Genomic DNA, 20,789 nt, shown 5'->3' with positions numbered 1-20,789 from the left:
ACATACATTAAAGAGCCATCAGTTTTTGGAGTAATTTTGACTTAACTCTCCACATTGAGAAGTATGTCAAAATAGATTCCTGACAATATAATTGGGTAACTGTTTAATAACAAACATTTACCTCGAGTTTATATTCCCTATAATTGTAATAATATACAGTTGGCCCTTGAACAACATGGGTCTTAGGGGCACTAACCTTCCAGGCAATCAAAAATTCATAACTTATAATCGGTCCTTCTTATCCATGGTTTTGCATCTGGGGATTCAACCAATCACTGATCCTGTACGACCAGCATTATACTATTTACTGCTGAAAAAAATCCACATACAAGGGGGCCCATGCAGTTGAAACCTGTGTTTTTCAAGTGTCAGCTGTACTTACTCATTCACTTTCTACTTCAAAATTCACTAAAGCATGGCATTCCAAAGTGGAATGAAACGCCTTAAGAACATCCTGCACACGTTAGGTGAATATGATAAGAACTGTTGTATAATTAAGTCAGGTGTGGTTTTCCTACTTTGTCCACTCACAGAACGAAAGAGTTTTAGTAAAGAATAATAATATGAGTTTTATCTTGATCAGGCTACCCTCGAATGCCAGACCCTACCTACCCTTGGTCTGGGCACTTCTGTCTTCAGATGTAAGCAAAAGAAGTAAAATAAGGCTTTAGTATTATCTAGGCAACTGTCTTGTATACTTAAAGAGGCTAAAATTGAGTCAGGAGAGCACGATTTTTTCAAGGCTAGGGGTCTAAATAGTCTTTCTGTTAAGCTAACTCTGCATCTAGAATTCACCACTCCAATGAGAAAAACACGCAACACCAGTATCACAGGAAATGGAAACAGAGAGAGAAAAGAACAGAATTAGGCTCTGCCCTTAGGCTCTTTGCCGATCTGGTCTCAGCTGCCTGCTGTGCGAATTTCCAGGCTGGGACTGTTGTTTTTCATCCCACTGTTGTGCTGAAGGAAGAAGGTACAAAAAGTCAAAGTAATGAGTCTGACAAGTAAAAGTTGACAGAGGGTCCCCATTCTGACTAGACTAGTGGGAGAGAAAGATGGTTCATGATTCTTTGCACTGAGTTTTCACTCACTTGCAAATTTACCTCCTATACAAAATGTGATCAGTTGGTTTCCTTGAACTTCAATAAACTTTATCCTTGGAAGGTGTTATTTCCTCCACTCAATCCTGATCATTTTCTGGACTTGAGTGGTGTTGGTGGCGAGTAGTGCATGTGGCAGGCAAGAAGAAAAGGGAGGAAGATGAGAAGTCTTGCACTGCTGGTGAAGAGTATTGATTGGCCATAAACAACAACAACAACAAAAACAAAAAATAACAGAGTGGGCAAGGATGTGGAGAAATTGGAACCCTTGTGCACTGTTAGTGGGAATGTAAAATGGTGTAGTCACCATGGAGAATAGTATGGGGATTCCCCCAAAAATTAAAATTAGAATTACCATATGATCCAGCAATCTCATTTCTGGACATTTATCCAAAATAATTGAAAACTGGATTTTGAAGAGGTATTTGCTCTCCCATGTTTATGGCAGTGAATTTGCTTTTATATTAAAAATATTAATTTATTTTTAAAAAGCATAAGTCATACTTTCTAAAACTAATGACAGAATATTGAAGACAATGAAGTAAGTAGTTGAACAGGTAGGCTAATTGGTATTATTTTATTTTGCATCAGTGAAGTCACATTGAATAATAGATTAATGCTAATTTTTAAAAAAAGTGAAACAAGGTGATAATGCAAATCTATATTCACAGAAATAAAACGGTTCATTAGATAGGTGGCTAGGGATATAATGGTGGATACACAAATTTCTACCAAAATGTCTAATTTGATAATGAAACATATGCACAAAAATATTAAGTAAAAGGAGCTATTTTGATTAAGCCACTTTATACAATAAAACAATGAAATAAAAAGCCATGTCTCACCTTATTTTAGGTCTAATACATGATTTTTGACATGAAGTACATAGACTATTAAAAACATATTTTACTTTGGAAGCAAGTGTATTTGTTTGAGAAATGTTAATGTGTTAGAGAACTAGGATTTTAAAATCTAAACAAGAAATCAAGATTTAGACATGCAGATATTATTTTACTTGGAGTCCATAAAGGAAGAATTATGCTTTATTGCTTTTAACCCGTCTCTGCAAGGAAGATAAAAGGACAAGAAACAAAAATAGTAAGTTTCTTAGAAAAGAAAATTGAGGTCAATATAATAAAAATGCCACCAAATACTGGCCATCTTTTTTTTTTTTTCCTATTTTTTAAAAAAAGTATTATTTGCTTTTAACCTGGGTAATAGAGCAAGCCAAGATAAAAATTTCAGACTCTTTTTCTTTGGCCAAATGAATAATACCCTACTTAAACTGTGTTCTTTCTCATTCCATCTTATTTCTTGGAGTGTTTGGGAGATGGAGGCAGTTCTTCATTATCTACTTTACGTCCTAGAGGTGACAACAATAATAAAGTTCATTCTGTCCCCATGAGAACTCATTCATCCCTTCATTCAATTAATCCTTACTGCTGGGCATACTGAGAGTCATTGGGGTGCTATCCATACAATTCAGGGCATTTGAATGCCACAGCAATAACCAGGAAGAATGTCAATGTTGTTTTGGGATTTCTTACAGAAGATTATACAATGGAGAGACTGTTGCTAAACTTCCAATAAAGACACTTTTTTTTCGTCTGTGAAAATAACATTATAAAAAGCAAGACCTTCTCCTTCTCAACGTACTCGTACTTTCATCTCTCATTTTCCACCCTTTCTCATGCGAAGATGGATCCACTCTGTTCTAAACACAGCTGGTCTCTTGTTGCAGTTTTTACTTCCGCCAAAATCTTGTACCATGAATGTTCACTTTTTCGTGAATAGCTAATCCTCCCATTTTCCACTAAGTTTTTATCTTTCCAACTACAGCTATTTTCAGTGATGTCCATACATTAAAAAAGCAAAACAAAACAAAACAAAATTGTCTCCCAACTGTCCCTTTACCTTAGCCACTATATGTTTTGTAATCATGGGAAAATTTCTTAAAGATGTAACCTACTCCCACTCACTTGCTCAAGTTCCTTCTGAAAGGGACTGTCTAAGATCAGTGGAGACCCCCAGTGCTAAATCCAACAGCTCCTTCTCGAGCTAGAACCTACTTGAATCCTTAGTATCTGTAAAACCTTTGACCTTGAGGACCATCCCTCACTGAAAAAGAACTGTTCCTTTAGCTTCATCTGCAATATTGTCTTTTAATTATTTATTTAAACTTATCATGTAGGTTCTTCTTTCTAAATTTTTTTCTTAAAAGTGTGTGTAACATGTTTCTTTCACATTGTTCACATATAAAAATGTGTGTTGACTTCAGAAACTTTCAATGAGGATTGAATAAGAGAATGTGTACAAAATTATTGACATAGACCAAGAAACTTTAACTAATAAATGGGAGATATTATTATAATCATTGTTCACAGTATTACATCCTAGTCTAACATAGTGATGACTGCTGAATCCAAGCTCTGTCAGCACTATAGGTCCCTTCATTATCCAATAAAATTTTCTGTGATGATGAAAACACTGTACAACTCTGCAATCCAATATGGCAGCCATCATCCAAATGTGACTTCCAAAGCGTTTGCATCATGGTTATTGTGAAGGAGGAGCTGAACTTTTTCATTTTACTTAACCTTAATTAATGTAAAATTAAATAACCACATGTGACCAGGGACTGGTGTATTGGACAAAACAGCCCTAGACCTTCACTTTTTAACTTCTTGCAAGACATTAAGTTTGCAAAGTTAAAACACGCTTAACAATCAACTTTCCCTTCTATATATTATAGAACATGCTACTTTTCTGAATTTCCTATTTCAGTTAATGGCATCACCATTCACCAAGGCAACAATGTTCAAATGCTATGTGATGTATTAGGATTCATTCTGAAATGAAAAGAGCATGACCTTTGAATCAAACACACCTGGCTTCGAATAGGGCATCTCCATTTCCTTGCCATTTGACCTTGGGCAAATTAAATAACCTGCAAGAGACTCACTTTTTTTTATTTGTAAAATGGAAATAAATATATGTATCACACGAGGTTATTATGAGGATTAAATGGCATAGCATATGTAAAACACCTGGCACAGTGGCTGAGCATATAAAGCGTATATATTTCATAAATATACATTACCTTTTTTCTTGCCTCCCATTTCAAATGGATTAACAGATTCTATTGATCTCCTATTGAAATATTTTATGAGTCTCCCCTTTTTCATTCCCATTGAATATGTTCTTATTAATCTCCTCACCAAATTTTCCCAGTAGAATAGCCTCTTACTCAATACCTCTTCCCCAGTGCTCTTTTAGTAATATCTCTTCCTCTTATCCAACCCATACCCTAAATTTCTACAAAACAGCTTTCCAAAACATAGATCTGATCTTGTCACTCATTGTTTATTTCTTTATAATTTTATTACATAAGTATGTAATTCTGCATTGCATGGTTCTAATTTTTATAAAGTAAGTGGTACCACAAGTGTAGCATACTACAAGTATCCTTCTGTAACCCTCTTATTTGCATCTTTGGAGTCCACAATTATAATTTTAGTTATACATAACTGTCATTTTTTAATTTTTATATTTACAGTACATGTAAAAAATAAGTGACAATTTAGTCATTTTTCTGTTGACAAACATTTCAGGCTGCTTTGAACATTATAGTATATTTTTGCTAATGAACATGTACAAACATTTTTCTAGAACATACACCTATTACATGCAATAAAATGAACGCTTTTTACTAAGAGTACAGCTCATTGAATTTTCCGTATGTATACCCCTCTGTAACCACCGTCCAAATCAAGATACAGAATAGTTCCAATATCCCAGAAGGTCATTAGTACCTCCTGTCCCCAGGAATGCAATTCTGAGTTCTATTACTCTATATTCATGTTCTGCAGCTTCATGTATAACAATGCACTCTTTCACATCTAGCCTCTAGTCCTAAATATTGCATTTAAAAGATTCATCTATGTCTCGCATGTAGCTGCAGTTTTTCTTCCTCACCCATTGCTGTTAACTATTATATAAATACCCCATGACTTATTTATCCATTGTATATCTGACCTGTATTTGAATTATTTCCACTTTCTTGTTATTAAGAATAAAATTTTCATGGAATGGACATAACACACTCATTTCTGTTCAGGTTATTCCTAAAAATGAAATGGCTAGCTCACAGGGTAAACACATTTTTAGCTATAGTAAATACTCTTCACATCATTTTTCAAAGTGGATTACCAACCTATATTCTTACCAGAAATTTTTGAGAGTTTCAGTTGTCCCACGTCCTCTACAATATTTGCAATTCTGGTTGCCATTTACATAGGTTTGTTGTGATAACACATTTTGGTTGTGCTTTTATTTCACTGATAACTAATATTTGAAAGCAATTTTTCATGTGATTATTATCATCTGAATATTTTTTATGAAGTGACTTTTTGTGACATTTACGCATCATTTTGTTCTCTTTTTTTGTCTTTTTATTTTTGATTTATAAGACCTATTACATAGTCTGTAACGAATCATTTGTTGAATATATGTATTACAAAAATCTGTACTAACTCTGTGGCTTAACTTTCCCCTCTTACTGAGCATTTGATGAAAATAAGTTCTAAATTTTCATGAGGTACATTTTAAAAAATATTTCTTTTACTGTTAGTGATGTTATAGCATACTATTTGATGTTAACTCTAAGTTCATGAAAAATTTCTCCTATGCTTTCTTCTTTAAGCTTCATTATTTTAGATTCTATATTTATTTCTATGATCCATCTGGAATTAATTTTTGTGTATGGTTTGTATAGGGTCAGGGTCCATTTTTTCCCATATGGATATTCAATTGACCCACCACCATTTATTGAAAAGACAATTACTTCCCCCACTGAACTGTGGAGGTGGCTTTGTCATAAATCAGGTTACCGTATATATGTGAGTCTGTGTCTGGAATCTGTATTCTCAGCCACTGAAACACTTATCTTTGTGCAAACATCATACTGTATAAACTGCTGTAGCTTGAAAATAAGTTCTATAGCTGGTAAATGCAACAGTTTTGTTCTTTTAAGGATTGTCTTTCCTGCTCTATGTTTTAGCTCCTCTACATTTCCATGTATATTTTGGAATTAGTTTGCCAATATCTAGAAAAACCTGCAGGATTTTCTAATGTACACTACATATTTCCCTCTAAGAATCCTGTCGATATGACGTACCTTCATTACTATTCATTTCAGGTAATGTCAAATAATCTTTATGAGTTCCTTAGTAGCATGTTTTTAATTTCCAAATGTTTGGAATTTTTTGTTTATCTTTCTGTTTTGATTTCTAATTTGACTGTTGTGGTCAGATAGTCAGTACATTTTCAGTCTGTTGAAATGTAAGGAGATCCATTTAATAAGACAGATTTTGATCAGTTTTAGTAAATACAGTGCATGCACTCATACGTGGTACTGCCTCTCTCTTCAGGAGACAAATGGTAGCGCGCTCCCTGTGACAGGTTGCATTTTCCAAAGATAGCCACACAATAGTTTCCATCCCACATAATTTACTATGTGACCATCACATTTTTTACTATTAAGAAGTGGGATCTGTGTCTTTTTCCCTTGAACACGGTGAACTTATGATTTCCTTATACCCAAAAGAATTCTGTGGAAATGATACTACATGACTTACAAAGTTAAGGCAGAAAGTGTGTGTGTTTCTGTCCTATTCCCTGGAATACTTAGTTCTGGAGCCCTCAGTCACCACCCCCTGAGGAGTCTAACTGCCTGGAAGTCACTATGCTGTCAGCAGTGAAAGCACATAGAATGGCCACTGCAGGTGCTCTGGTCAGCAGTTCTAATGTGTCTTTCCAGTCAAGGCCCCAGACATGTGACTGAATGGAACTTCATGTGTTTCCAGTTCCAACATGTCAAATCACCCATAATCTTCAAGACTTTCAAAACTGAAACTCTGATCACCATGAAAGAGAGAAAATCTGGTTCCCCACTGTGTCCTTTCCAAGATTCTGTCCCACTAAAGTTGTATAATAAAATAGTTATTATGTTACGTCTCTAAAGTGAAAGATAAACAATTATTTTATACCTGGAAATCAAGGGCTGCTATCACCTACAACCAAAGTATATTGTATTGGCTTTGAGATTGGGCAATGAGCTGAAACTGAAAAAGCCAAAAAGACAAGATGGCTGGAAGAATTGGGGATAAGAAAGACCCTTGTTATTTGACTGTGCACAGCCTAGTAAAATGTTAACCTGTAGCAGTATGACACATGTAAAACATGTAATGAACCAGTGCTCTAACTAAGAGATTCAGGCAGAGTATTGAGGGTGAATTCTGGCTTCCTCTATTATGTGCAATAAAATAAGGGACAATGTACATTAAAGAATGAGCTACTCAGTTTTCAAGTGAAATTGGAAGTACCTGTAAAGGTGTCAAAACTGACTTTTCATCTAGCAATGGGTTTTTAAAATAAGAAAGGGCCTTAGGTCAAAGACCAGGTTATTCTGGATCTGTAAGATCCTTTCTTAAGAGGTCAATATTTAAGGCAGATTTTTTTTTCCCTTCAGACAGGAAAAAAAAGGCTTTCTAAATATTTTAAGAGCATGCCTCACAGAAATTCTCTACTATGAATTGTAATGGCAAAATTCCACAGCATCTTCCTAGAAATTCCAATATAGAGAAGAATCTATCATGAAGACATTTGTGGGAGACTTACCTCTAATGGGGATCATTATAAACTGATACATAAAATGCCCTCCCATTTTTAAAGAAATTGCAGCTACTTTGATGGAAAGGGGTATTGAGAACTGTGAATGGTCTGAGCTATGACCCTACTTGCAAGTTTACCAGCTAACTTGCCAAAATTGCCCAGATACAGTCATTATATAGGAGGTTCTTGGGTCAGAAATGAAGAATAGTTAATAACAGCCAAAAGCTTCAGTGTTTTGCACCGATTCCTCAAATCCCCATTCCCACAGTGCAATGTAAAGAGGGACAGATGACATTTGAACTGCAGACTTTTGATATAGAAGGGGACTTTGAGTTTAAGAGACTATCTTTTTGCGATGGTTGGTAAACACATCTAACTTTTGACACTGAGGGAGACAGTGTGTTTATTATACTAAGAAGTATGCACAACAGCCCTTGGCTCCAAAGATAGACGCTATATCTCCCAAGATAAGAAAACTTGTCCTTTTCTGCAAAGTGAGAAACTGTTATCTCTCTTCCTAGACTGTTTGCTATACATTCATCCTTCAAAAGATGTTCCTGAACAAACGTCATGCCTTACCCACGAGACCTGCTGAAGCAAAGGAGACCCATGGAAGAATCGTCTCACAACAGGGCAGGAGACAATTTAAAATGAAATGAGGCATACCTAGCTTTTGCTTTGTTCATTTGAAATCATATCACAAATTACGTTATGTGGCAATTATATTTTCATTCATCACTGTGGAGAGGATGTATTTTAGAGTTAGGGGTTGCTTCCAGGCACGAGGGTCCTTGCAATTCTATCACATTTCCTATTCTCCCAATAGCGGGAAACAGACTGTGGCTTGGATCCTGCTATTATTTATCCATCCTTCTTGCTGGCTGAGTGTTTGCTTGGTTTAGAGTGTACACGTCATCCCTTCTACACTCTTCTATGCCAAACTCCTCCTCTGGGCACCAGTTCCCTGCTCTGACAGCTCGGCCCCAGGCGCTCAGCGCGCACTGCTCACCTGGACCAGGAGCTCCTTTATTGCCCGACACAGTGCTTTGCCTGCCATGACTCCCTCAACAAATTACATCGATTCCTTCCCCAAAGGAGCAAATCTAGCCCTAAATTCTGTCACCTCCACTCTTTCCCTGCTCTGAAAGAAAGGATAGAATTTTACAGCTCCTTCAGTGCAGACTAGGGACTGTAACTCAGAAAAAGCAAGAGACCCACCACATGAGGTCACGCACTCAGACAGTAGCAGCTCAGGATCAGAATCTCGCATCTCTTGGTTATACTTGAATAGAATAATAATAAATCATAAAACACACAGTGCACACCGGGAAAGGATAGTCTACAATTCCCTATGCAAATCTACAGCATTATATATAAGAACCTTCTAACAAGTAGAGACTCAAGTAAAAATATAAAGATATACACTATTTCCATAATTCAAAGAAAAAGATTATTTAATATTTTTGAGGATTACTACTGTAAATATATGTACAATTATAGCAATTTTTGCTTATTTGTTTTTTTCTAAACAAAAATTTTAAGTAACAATATCTTAAAATCCAGGAAATTAATGTTTATCAATTTGTCTCTGAATATTTAACTCAGTGTTTATATCATAGACTTCAGACTCACTACCTAATTTACATTCTTAATGCATGATTAAACCATTTTATATTGACAAGCTCTGATCACAGCAAAACACAGATAGGTTCAGGAAAACAAAAAAAAAATCATTCTTTTTTTCCCCTCAGACTGTAAATATCTTTGTTTCTAAAAGAATTTATTTACAGTGGTACTGTGTACTATTAATTGCATTATCATTTTTTTCATTCTTTAATCATAATAATAGCATTGTGAGTAAAATAAATAATTTATTTGACTGCAATTCAAAGAATTTTGTATGGATTTATATTTTCTTGGGCAAACTGCTTATGATCTTTTCATCCATTTAGACCACTGAAAGAAAGGTAAAATGGGTTTAAAATGGATATAAATTATTCATAGTATTTTTATTCAATTTTCCTTTAAGAAAGAGAAATCAAATATATTTTTCTTCAGCCTTTAAAATGGAGATTTGGACTCTTATGCTCAGTGGATCAGTAACATGATGTCACGAGGAATTTGACTTATATCACCTCAGTTTTCTTACAGAGACCCTTGTCACAGAGCTTTGCCACTTTCACAGAAGGAATTCCTACATAGCAATGAAAATTATACTTAGGCTTAATTTTGCAGCTATATAAAATCATCCTGTAATGGTAGGCACTAAATTATGGGTTCTTAAGTTTGGTTTCATGTGATTTTATTTGCTTTGTTCTCAGTATTTGATATGAAATTGGCAATAGAGAGTGAATGATTATGCACTTATGGCCTCTCTTCTATGTGCTAGTATTCCACTGATGTTAAAAGAAATTTAGCTCTGATAAATTGAAAGTAAGAACCGTATCTGTAGTTAAAGTATTCAAGGGTTCCACTTTATATTCCTCTATAAGTAAAAATAGAAACTTCACATGCTAAAAAAATTGCCACGCACCAAACAGTAAATTTGTAATTTCTCCATCAGAAGAGCCAGAAATTCAACATATGTAAACCCTGTAGTCTGAACATCTATTTCAAAGAGTGAAGAGCCATCATCCTGAAAGATCTGTCAGTAAATGAACTGCATACCTTGTATGATCTGACTTTAAATTTGAGATGGCCAGGAATTGGGGATGTTTGAAAATTAAAGTTGTAACATTTTCCACATTTTTAATTTTTAAAAATCTAGTATGCCAAATGTAATCGGCATTGTTACACGTGCTAATGTCATGCTATTTTCTAATCTTTTGCATAATTTTAGTTATTCCGCTAATGACTTTTTCAGCACTTAATTTAATATTCTGAGCAATGATTACCCTTTCAAGTTTTTTCATGTAAGCCTTTTGCTAGATCATGAGACAAAATTTGTCTTTTGTTGCACAGGAGCCTCTATTTAGGTGACTTTTAACTAAGAATATCAGATGCAATGCCAAACACAAATGATAAAAAAAAAATTGTGTATATGATGGTGTTCTTATTTTTACATAATACTATTCATGATGAGACTGGAACATGGTCAAAGTGTTATAGATACTGTTCTAGGGCCTTTAAATTGTAAGTTATGGAAAGATTATGATCAGTTAGTGTCATAATATGGCCAGTGACTAACAAAGATTCATCATGTATTAGATGTGCAATTTTTTTGCCTAGCTCATCGCTATAGATTTTGTGATCATACTTCCAGCATGTTTATTTATTTATTTAAAAACCTATTGAATATTATTTAATTATTATAGTATATGCATTATGAAACATACACAAAAAGAACAATGGAAAAGGTAGAATAATGTTGAAGATCGATAGAACTAGTTTTATCTTATAACCTTGCTTTGTAGACCACTATACTAGATTACTGAAGCCGCTCTGTTCTGTCTGTAGAAGTGTTACGCAAATCTACACTTACTCCACTGAAAGACTTTTTTTTTTTAACTGTAAGTAAGTGCAATTCCCTTTATTTTTCAAGAGCTACTCATTCTAGTCTGGTCTAATCTATTTTTATTTTAATTCTATATTTCTGAGTGTCTCATGATTGCTCCTTTTTTCTTGAAACTCACAACATGTGACTTTCATGCAACTGAACAGCCTTGTCTAAATTTTGGCACCAATATCCCACCAAAGGACTCCTATAATTAAGACATTACATAATTTTAAGTCCAAACCAAGACATTGTTAATAATTACTAAGTTTGCCAGGATAACAGGACAACAAACAGCACTCTCCTGGGAAAATGGCAGCTTATATTTATCAGACCAGTAACAGTCATTATGAAGAGTAAGTAGAAAAAAACATTCTCCCACTAGGTCTCACCTGAAGCCATTTATGTCTCTGGAAGTCGCTTGTATATAGCTGTTTAAATGTCTTATTAATTAGCCTACCATTGTCTTTTAGCTCCCTCTAAGTTCCTCATTAAAAAGATGACTGAAGCATTATGCTGTACACCAGAAATTGACACAGCATTGTAAACTGACTATATTTCAATTAAAAAAAATTAAAACGATTTGGTCTGTGACATTTTATGACTATTTTCTTCCTTCTGAACTTTTAAAATCTTTCATATAATAACAAAAAAATTGTTTAAAAGAATTGAATAAAATAGGTTGCTGTGGGTTTTTTCCTCTTCTTTTAGACAGTGGCAAGACTAAAATGTACACAGGGAGAAAAGTATCTGACAAAAAAGTGTATATGTGGAGAGGAAGTGTGTAACATAAAGGAAAAAACACAGCCCCAAAATGTTCTTTGTTGTATATACCACGGTAAAATTTCTATAGGGGTTGGTTTAGTGAAGACTTGAAGGGGAAACAATTCTCAGTTGGAGAAAGTAGAAATATTTTTTTCTACACCTGTTTAATGACACTACTTTAGAAGGAATAGAACTACTCTGGCTTTTTTTCACATTTATTTATTCATAGGTTATAACAACACTACATATAATTTTATTAGGCCAAGTTAATAATATCTGACACGTTGTAGTGCATAATCCTTGCACTCTGTAATGTTAACTGCATAATTGCTTGGTTGAGAGGTGCATCAGGTCAGAACACCTGATGACTTGGCTGGATTGAACCAGCTAAACCGAAATTAATGGGTTTTGATCTATCAGATTTTAGAATATATTTTAATTTAATTAATTAAAGTTTAAATTGAGTTCATTTCTCAGAAAAATTCTTAAGAGCGCAGTTAATTAGCTAAGGTCCAAATTTGCCAGCTGATTTTAATTTGATGAGGGATTTCTACTGGGCTCTTAATTGCTATATTTGCCTTTTCAAAATCATAAATTCAAAGTCCAAGAAAAAGCGGCTAGCCAATTGCAGTAATACATTACAGAGAAAGCATATATCCATGAGAAACATTATTGGAACTGTGTGCATTATTTTGAAAAAAAAAAGGAAAATTATGTGTGATAATAGAACTGTAATTATGTTTTTCAGATACCACTGCAAGTTCACTAGGATAAAGTCTTTGCTTATTGAAAAAAGAATGCATTCTACTGAGTGAAAAATGTCACAAAACAGGGAGCATAATGTTTTCTGACAATGGTCAACTTAAAGCATATTTTTTCATTTCAATTAAAAAAATCCACCCACTATCAAAAGTATTTTGCCAATGTAAGTGTTCTTTTCAAAAGATACATGGTAGAAAGTCATTTTAAGTAGTCCATTCTCATCCTTACTATTTCATAAACAGGACTCCACAAAACAAAGTAGTACATCTGTTTCAATGCATTGCCTTAATTCTCATTTTAAGAATAGAAATTTTCGTAATTTTTTATAGAAAGCACTGTGGAGCTTTCTATTACATGGAGTCAGAAATACTATTCATATTTCTGTGGGGAAATTATGGAAGAAGGATGCTTTTATTTAGGATGTTGAGGTAAACTACGGGGAACCCATTCATTATAAGCAATATCTCAAGAAAATAAATCTTAAAATTAAGTAGCGACTAGATATATTTTCATAACGAGGCTATAGTAATGGAAAGTGATGCCTAAGTCATCTATGCTATTAATAATTTGAAAATTGGAAATTATTCTCCAAATGAATTGAGATTTCATGTATTCTTAGGTTCAGAGTTAAATGATCTTGTTTTTAAATTGTTTAAATACTATTATTTAACTTGTAAATACTTTCAAGACCCTTCAAATGTATCCTGTAGTGGTTACTGTCCTGAAGACACAATTTGAAGTGAGTCAAGTCCATGGTTCACCACTAAGAAGAAAGGTCATCAAAAAAAATGCCTACTCAGGGACATATACATTGGATTTTTATAAGGGAGATAATCATCTTCTTCATGTTAAGCACTGAGATTTTTGAAGTTATCTGTTACACGTTCAACCTGTTGTGACTGATACACTTTCCAAATGGGTGATAGTTACTCTGTGTCCTAGAGAATGAAGAGAAGTTCATAATGGAAACGTGATGCATGACTTCTGTGGAAGTAGAATATTTGCTTTCAAATAGAGGAAACAGCAAGGCGAAGGCCAGGAGGAGGGGGAGGGAGGGAGGGAGGAACAGAGAGAGGAGGAGAGAGAACACAAGCTAGCACACCTTGTTTAGCTACGGTGAAGTGCAGTGTCTGCATGCCTCGTATCTCCTTCCTGCTCCCCTTTGCTCACTGGGCCCCAACCACATTAGCTGCCTCTCTGTTCTCTAAAGATACCAATCTCGTTTCTGCTCTGGTTACCTCCCCTACCTGAAATGTCTTCTCTGGAAGCTTTGTTTAGCTAACTTCTATTCATCCAGTGTATCTCAAATTAAATGACTCTACCAAGATGCATCCCTGAAAACCCAGTTTCAGTTAAACCCTTGTTAATCTCTTTCATAGCACCTCTTTATTTTCATTTAAGACAATGATCACTGTATGTAATCAGATACTAATCTGGATATTATATTTTAAAATACCTGTCTTACCCATGTTAAACTGAATGGAGGTCTATAGATTAATGAAAAATACTTGGAACACAATAAATACACAATGTTTAACAAATAGAGTAGCTTATATGAAATGAAAATGGAAAAAAGTAAATAAGGGAGAGTTTTTGTAAGTTACGTGTTTCTATTTTATCTTGGTGACAGTGGGTATATAATATATATATATATATTATAATTATATATTATTTAAGCCACAAAGGGAGATGTTGATTTATATAATCAGATGTACTTTTCAGAGAGATTACTTATTTTGCAAAATAAATTTAGAATGAGGTTGAGTGAGATGGTGTTAGGTCAGTCTAGAACACATTCTTTCTGTAATCTGGGAGACAGCTGAAGATAGTATTCATTAACAAAGTGTGAGTGAGAATCCAAAGAAAAGCATAGAACTGAAAGATGCTTTGAGTAGAAACTGAATGGAATAACGATATTAGTAGACAGTACAATGGAGAAACACCCACGTTAATTCTTGGCCATTTAGAAGGTGTGGGACTTCAGTTAAGTGCCTTAACATTTCTTAAACCTCAGTTTTCTCAGCCAAATAAATATGTTTTCTTTAGTGGTTTTCAAATTTTTATGTCAACAATACATAATGAGTAAAACTTTCTGCAGTGCTGGATCTTATTTGATTGAATCAGAGTGGGAGTCCAAAGCTCCAAAGCCAGAAAGTCCCCAAATGCTGCTCACGTTGCCTTTCTTCTTCTATTTTTTTAAACCTTTTTTATTGATTTATAATCATTTTACAATGTTGTGTCAAATTCCAGTGTAGAGCACAATTTTTCAGTTATATATGAACATATATATATAGTCACATTTTTTCTCTGTGAGCTACCATAAGATCTTGTATATATTTCCCTGTGCTATACAGTATAATCTTGTTTATCTATTCTACAATTTTGAAATCCCATGGAAACAGCCTAAATGTCCATCAACAGATGAGTGGATAAAGAAGATGTAGTATATTTATACAATGGAATACTATTCAGCCACAAAAATGACAACATAATGCCATTTGCAGCAACATGGATGCTCCTGGAGAATGTCATTCTAAGTGAAGTAAGCCAGAAGGAGACAGAAAAATATCATATGAGATCGCTCATATGTGGAATCTAAAAATGAACAAACAAACAAACAAACAAAGCATAAATACAAAACAGAAATAGACTCACAGACATACAATACAAACTTGTGGTTGCCAAGGGGGCGGGGGGTGGGAAGGAATAGACTGCGATCACATTGCCTTTCTTGTGCCTCTCACTGATCCCTGAGGAACTCTCGGGATCCGAGGAGCCAGTGTAAAGACAATTGGTCTCCTGGACCTCTGCATTTGGGTGTTCAAGCTACATCCCAAATTGAAATCATAATCATATTTCGAATCTGTTTTTCCACATATTGTCTCTTCCTTTTTCAGAAGATGTGTTCTCTGAGACTTATCCCATCTATTCCCCATGCTTCTTATTTCTTTACTAATTCTTTACTAATGACTCTCAAATCTATGGTCTCCCTCCCATACATTTCCTATGAGGTCTAGTTATCAGCATTAGGGTAACCTACTAGCCCATCATACTTAGTAAATTAAACTCAATATATAAACCTCATCTGCACACCTTCTTCTCATCCAATACTCTCTCTTTAGAACGAATTCCATTAACTTCTACTGAGATGTTCCTGTGAACAATTCAGGATGTGCTAGACTCCTCTGTTTGCCTCTTTCTTTTTTATCTATATGTAAATGATTAAACCCTCAACTTCTATCCCAGGAGAAATTTCTAGATAGAAATTACAGTTATTTAACTCATCAAATAATTGTTAAAACAATGGACAGTGATTAAATCAGCCCTGCAATGGTTGTACGATAACATGCTGGGCCAGACGGGTGGAGGTCAGGAGGAGTCTCTTGCAAAGTTCATTTTAAAGATGGGCAAACGAACAACAAGAAAAATAAATAAACACACACAGTAATTAATTAATTCATTAATGTGGGGAAATAGGACTAGAAGTAAGAGGAAACCCAATAGAGCTTTAAACTACAAAAGCTTAGAGAAACAAGAGCAGGGAATGTCGTGAAACACTGTAGACAATAAGACAGACACGCAAATTTAGTAACAGAGAGGGTAGGAGTTCTTAGTGAAGGAAGCTGGAGGAATTTTGAGCATAGCGTTCATGTTTTATTGTGCTGAAATGTATACAGGGGGTGAGAAAGGAAGGGTACAGACACTTCTCAGGAGTCTTGGCCAAGAAAGAGAGGACAGCCAGTCACGGCATTTCTGAGCCTCACTTTTTGCATCTGTTCAACTATTGTGGGTTAAAAATGACTAAAGAAGCCATTTTAGATGATATAAACAAACTTTATTTAGTACTTCATGAAGCAGACAGTCTCCTTTCAGTTAAATGTAAGAAGGAACAGAAGGCAGGGAGCTTGTATAGGATAAAGAATAAAGAATGAGGAAGAGAAAAACAGAAAATATCTGATTGGCTGGGGCCACATGCTTAACCTTGTTTGGGGTCAGGAGGCCCAGAGTTGACCTGGCATTTGGGGACTCTCTATCTGGATAAAGTGTGTTTCTGGTCCAGTAGAGCATTTATAGGAACACAAAAGTTACCTAAATTTAGGACTGCTAATGGGGGACCCCAAAAGGGGAAACTGCCTCTTGGATCTAGAAAGCTATTTCAACATTGATACATACTTAGTCTTCCTGACAGATTTTGTGGGTAAGAATGGAGTTGTGGGTGGCTCTAAAAACTTTCCAAATCATTTTTAAATCCCTGAAGTAAGTCTCTTCTTTGGGCAGAAACAAGCCTAAGGAATGTCAGCACATTATATTGAAATGATCTACATTTGGAGGCTGTGATCTCCTTGAAGACCGGTGATGTCTTGTTCATTTTTGTACCTTCAGACTTTAACACAGTATCTATCACATTGTAAGAGTGTGACCAGCGTTGGTTTGTGTTCCCCAAAATGAAGTTTGCTACGTGACTTCAATTCAGTGAACCTAAGAGTTAGTCTCTTTGTTCCCAGCCAAGATACAAAAGAAAGAGATAGAAATGAAAGACTGAAAAGTGGATGTCATGCAAAAATTGTATTTCATCCAATTTTTCAGTTGTTAGCATTTATTTTGGATGAAGCTATCTATACGAAGACACATACGAGGCCACTTCTCTCCTCAATCTACAAACCTGGTTTTCTACGTCTAATGAATAAAAAACAGTGGTAGTGGTTTTTCATAATGTTTTAAAATCCCGGAATGAGATCTGTACTTGTTATACAAAGAATGAGGTTAAGAACCTCCAGTCAACCTCCTTCTATATAGCAGCTCTAACATAACATGGTATAGAAAGTTATCAAGTTTGGAACATATGCAAAACTCTTAGACGTCCCTGGTTTCAGATGTTACAGTACCTTCTAACTTATGTTAATTAGAAATTAAGTTTTGGACATGTGGAATCTTTCAGTTGCCCTTTGTTTAACTTAATGGTTGATCCCTGCTAAGAAAGCTTGCTTTGAGCTAAATGGTCCAGAATGGCATGGCCTAGGTAGATATTAATTTACCCATAAGAAAAAGCCCATTAATCTCAAAGAAGCCATGTCTTCCTTAGGACAGGGAGTCAAGTTCCAAGAACCTCTGGGGATTGCTCGAATTAAAAGTGACATGGAACACAGCAGCCAAGGGACATTAGAGTTCTCCAAATCTCTAAATGATGATTGAAATCAAGTATAATTTAGTGTTACTTTGAATCTACATTATCAGGGCCTGGGGTTGCTCTGAGTTCACCTCCTCAAGAGGCACCACTGCCAATGTCACACCTGCTGCACTTGCCCTTCAAATCAGATATGTGTCTACTGTGTGTTATATAACATCTGGTTCCTTTAGCCAACGTGCCTAGTCCAATTTTTTTTTTCCTCAAAGCAATCACATCCTAGGATTCAATGCAGAAATCCAATCTTGCATGTCTTGTGCACAACTGTTCTAAAGAATCTTATTCTATGCACTATATGCATCACAACAGTGCACATTGTCATGTAAGTAAAAAGGAAAATCTACATTTAAGTAATTCAGTCAAATATCCAAGTGTCCAACCAGCTAAGGCACCAAATAAACCTTGAACAATTGAAAAAAACAAAAACAAAAAAACTCTTATATGAAACTAATCTAATTCTCTACTCCAAGGGCTGGGCTGTCAAGGGAACCTGGGATTTTGGGCCACTAACTTTTCCCCAAACTTGTCCCCCTTTTTATTTTCCCTCTGTTTTCCCTTCTTCCTAGATTCCCTCAGACCTGTAACCAGCTTTATCTTTTATTATTTCCTCTCTTTTAAACCATGTATTAAAACATTGAAATTAAAAAAAAAAAGGTTAGGTTGTAGATAACAATCATCAAGGATATTGTATTAAAATATGCTTCAATGTTCATAAAGAAGACTAGAAAATCAGAATAACTTTCCCCAAGAGAGGGGAAGGACAAATTTTAAGGGACAAGATGATGGGACATGTCTTAAAGAATGTTTTTTAGAGCTTATGTGATTTATTTTTCACCAAAGCAATGAATGACATCTCAGTTCACATCTTTTTAAAAAAATGAGTCTAAGAAGATTCTTAAGATTTGTACACAATGGCAGCTGCTTGTGATGCTGTGGCTCAAATGCCCTTTGCCATCTCTCTGACCCCTCTCCCTGGCCTTGAGTATCTTTGCTACCAGCAGCCCACACTCACCACTCTTCTTTGGAGAATTTCCCTCCTTCTACTGGAGTCAATTCCTGTACAGTTGCAGAGAACTGGAGGTGAGTGAGTTTACAACACTCCGCACAAGCTCACTTGCCTCAAGACTGAACAACTCTGAGGTATAGTGTGTACTTCATAGGTGCTTTGCAAGATCAGAGTGAAGCTAGCCTCTGTGGGAGCGATTTGGCATGAAATCACTTCCTTGCTTGCTTCTCCTCACCCCCCTTCTTAATTCCATTCCTCCCAGTTCCTTACTTGTCTTTCCTGGGAACCCTTCTTAATTAATCCCCTACATACAAATCCTTTCCTTAGGTCCATTTCTGGGGAATCCAATTTAAGGGAGATACTATGCAAAAATACTCCTGTACAATAGTTAATTTATTTTAGAGCTGTCCAATGTAATAACATCTTGGGTGAGAGAAAATGTATATATTCAATGAATTCAGTAAAGATATATTTATTGAGAAACTACTGGGTACCGAGCCCTGGAAAAGGAACCTCGGACACAGGAGAGAACAAGACCTTTCCCTGCTCTAATTCTGCTGACAGACACAAGCATTAAATGCAAAATATACCTAACTAGAGATGCCATTATTTCTGTGAAGGTAAGTATAAGGATCTACGAATGCAGACATGGGGGTGGGGTAAATTAGACTGGACTGTTGGACAAAATACCTGCAGAGAAGTGATATTTAAACTGAATCCTGTATATGAGACAACCAGATGAACAGGATGGGGAAATAGCCAATGAGAAAGGTTTGGGAGCAGGACAGAAGACCAAGGCCCTGGTGTAGTGAGCACCGGTGAGTGACATAGGATAAGGCTGGGGAGATGGATAGATGCCAAATCATACATTTCCTCATAGTCATATTAAGGATTTCTACTTTATCCTGAAAGCAATTGGAAGCCCTAAAGAGTTTTGGGAAAAGAAGGGACATGCTATCTACATTTCAAAAGATTGCTTTGGTTGGAGTGTCTCATTTAGTCCAGAGGGAAGCAGAAATAGGTCTTTTTAGGGTGTCTAGCTATAGTCTAAGAGTTATGATGGTGGCTTTGGCTGATGTTGGCAGAGGAGGTGGAGAGAAGCCAATGGCTGGATCCAAAAGAGTGAAGAATTAGATATGGGGGAAGAGAAGCGAGAGGTGTCAAAGACCATGGTCCCATTTCTGTCGTGAACATGAATATAAGTTCATGTTGCAAGGAGATGTAGCCACAAGAAGGAAGGCTGCTCTGGAGGTCTTAACAGACACTCAAGTTATCAATTATGTATTCCAATTATGTCCAATATATAAAACACATATTATCAGTGAGAAAAACCATTAACCTGTATAGATGAATGAAATATAAACACATGTAGGTAGTCTTTGATACTTGATTAATGACTTTCTTACATTTGTGTTCATTCAGTGTACAGACATGGTATATAGTTACTGTTAGCCACTTAGAAAATGTGAAGTATATGAAGCCTTTCTCAAAAATACTGTAGGAAGGGAGAAGGAAGAAAGGAATGGGGGAAGACATGCCAAGAAAAAGAAGGGAAAAACAAAGGAGATAAATTAATGGAGGGAAAGAAGAAAGAAAAGGAAAAGGAAGGGAAGGAAAAAGGGAAGGAAGGAAGGAACCATGATTTTATTTTATTTTTCCCATTAATTGTGGCAGTCAGATTCAACCTTGTACCAAGGTCATTCACCTGTTTGTAATGAAGATAAATGTAATGTACTGGATCCTGCCTAGATGACAAAAAAAAAAAAATCTTTTTTTTTCAATTGACAGTTTAGACTTTTAATTTGG

Source organism: Vicugna pacos, chromosome 29 (genome assembly GCF_048564905.1).
Source record: "Vicugna pacos chromosome 29, VicPac4, whole genome shotgun sequence".
Lineage (NCBI taxonomy): Eukaryota > Metazoa > Chordata > Mammalia > Artiodactyla > Camelidae > Vicugna > Vicugna pacos.
Note: the sequence above shows the minus strand (reverse complement) of the source record.